Source organism: Tupaia chinensis, unplaced genomic scaffold, assembly GCF_000334495.1.
Source record: "Tupaia chinensis unplaced genomic scaffold, TupChi_1.0 Scaffold000567_1, whole genome shotgun sequence".
In the NCBI taxonomy this organism is placed as follows: Eukaryota; Metazoa; Chordata; class Mammalia; order Scandentia; family Tupaiidae; genus Tupaia; species Tupaia belangeri.
In genome coordinates, this window is record NW_006160080.1 from 546,074 (window position 1) to 548,613 (window position 2,540).

Here is a 2,540-nt window from a genome sequence, read left to right on the forward strand (position 1 = left end):
AAGACATGACACAGCTACAATGGATGCAAATAGAGGCTATCAAAGCTCCCTGCACCCCAGGTGAAAAGTGGTAACACCAGGGGTGCCAGAAGGTGCAGTCAACATGCCCTGAAGGGGCACACTAGCAACCATGCCAAAGGGACCCCTGAGTGTGAGGTTTTGTATAGCCACCACTGCGGGATCATCTTGGGAGGAGGCCCTATGCTCCCCAGAAGTTTTACCACTTTCCCTGCTGTGCACCCCACCCTCTTGAAGTGTGGTGTGTATAGCACATTCCAGAATTATAAATGATTTCTAAAAGCATCTATGTTTTAAGTAGTTAATGGTGATCATTCGTGATTATACCTAAATCAGACTCCATATCTCTAGTCTTCCTGGATCAGATGAGAAAACTAAAATCTTTGAGATACCTACATAATAAATTATCAGATTAGGCCCACTATGATGGCGCAGGTAGTAGAGCACTGCTGTAAGATATTGGAGTCACATGGAAGCCCCAGGTTTGGATCCTAGGTCAACCTAAACACACTGGGCACACCCGAATGTGTCTGTGGTCCTGGATCGGCTGGGAGGCTAGGAAAATCACGGCCTCACAAAACCTTGTTGAGGATGTCTGTCTCTCTCTCTCTCTCATAAAGAAATTTTTAAAAAAATTAAAACGTAAAATTAAAATTCAAGTTTAGCCCATGTCATTTTCTTAGAGCTCCACTCAAAACCCTGGTGATATTTTCCTGATAGAAAGTCTGTACTCTCTGTTGTCCCATAGTGGCGTGGTTAAACATTATGCATAAAGAGCCAGATTCCATATGGCTGACTAGGGTTCAAATCCTGGCTCCTGTTGCTTGAAACATATGCTGTCATGTGTATGTACTTGCCCCAAATCTTGATGGGATGGAGAAATGAAGGGAAAAGGATTGCGGTGGAACCATGCCTTATTGGGAGGTGCTTGCTCTTGTCAAGGAAATGACAAAAGTAGGACTTCTGTCCTTTTAATATGGACTGAATTGAGTTCAATGTTATAAAAATGAGTGTGCTTTTAAAGCACACTCCCCTTCCCAGAGCTGAAGTCAAGGATGTCAAGTACTTTGCTCCAGATCACATGTCAACATTGAGTCCTCTGCAGCTCATTTCCCAGTGTCTTTTCCTACCTTCCATGACAGTCTTATGACTCTCAGTGCCTCTCAGAAGGGCTAGATTAGCTCCAAATCATCAGCACATTCTGAGCAGTGTGTGTTGGTGTGTCTATTCGTGTCTCTGTGTGTGTATGTGTGTGTCTACTCTTAAAGAGTTGCCCAAGGCACTTAAAGTATGGTCTGTGGACCAGCAGCATTGGCAGCACCTGGATATGAACTGATTAAAAACGTAGATGCTCATGACCTGTTTCAGACCTACTACATCAGAAATAGTTTGAAAGATTCCCAAGTGATTTCTATGAAAATTAAATTTTGTACTCTCTGATGGAGGACATAGTTTACTGTGAATAAATCTTATTTGGACCCAGTACTTTCTCTATGCAATCTAGTGGTATCTATACATTTGCCAGCACATTCTGAATTGAGAATCCTAGAATCCCTTTCCTATGTGGCCTGTATTCACCATTTTTGTCATTTGGACCCAAACTCTGCCCATACAGAATAACAAGGTCCTCCTGTGACCCTTCTCTCCAAGAACTGGCAGAACATGAGTTCAGGACACCAGCCTTGCAGGACTGCAAGTTATGTCAGAGTCATTTAAGACTCACCACACAATTGATTACTTTTCCTTTCTGTGGTATATAAATGAGGCCAAAAGACAACAGCTGTTGTTTATTGTACTTGTCATGCCTTACCAGAAAGACTAATTTTATCTGATAGCAACTAATGGGATATGTCTGCCTCCCAAGTTCCTTTGGGGAACCATTGTCAAAAAAAAAAAAAAAAAGAGCAACTAAGTAAGGGCAGCAGGTGGTGTGGTGGTTAAGGTGTTGGATTCCCACATACTGGACTGTGGTTTGAATCCTGGACTTGAAGGGTTGCTTTCTCACTCTCCCTTTCCCTGTCTCTGTCTCTCTCTGGTTATGCAGAAAAGATAATACTAAATAAAATTAAATAAATAATTATTTTTAAAAAGCCAACTAAGTAAATTTATCTGATTATTGCTTAATTTTTTCCTCTTAAAGAACTGAAAACTACCTGTCCATTAAACCCATCTCAAAGGAGATGTTGGGGCTCTGATAATATGTTATTACTCTGATTTTATTTAAGTCAAAAAGAGATTGTTAAGAGGTGGACTTGTCCTCTCAGAAGCAGAATCCTAACTGTGGGAAAATCTTCTTTGCTGTCCTCTTAAAACAGAAAGGTGCAGTTCTACTTGGACAAATAAAAAAAGAAAAATATCTCACAAGTCAAGGGCTAAAGCCAGTTGGGTCCTATCTGGATGCTGTGAAGAGAACAAAAGGCCATCGAGGTTCTTATTGATATCTCTCTCTCTCTCCTTTTTTTTTTTTTTTTGAGGTTTTTGCTATAGAGCACATGTGCTCACCAGAAAAACAGAGCAAGACA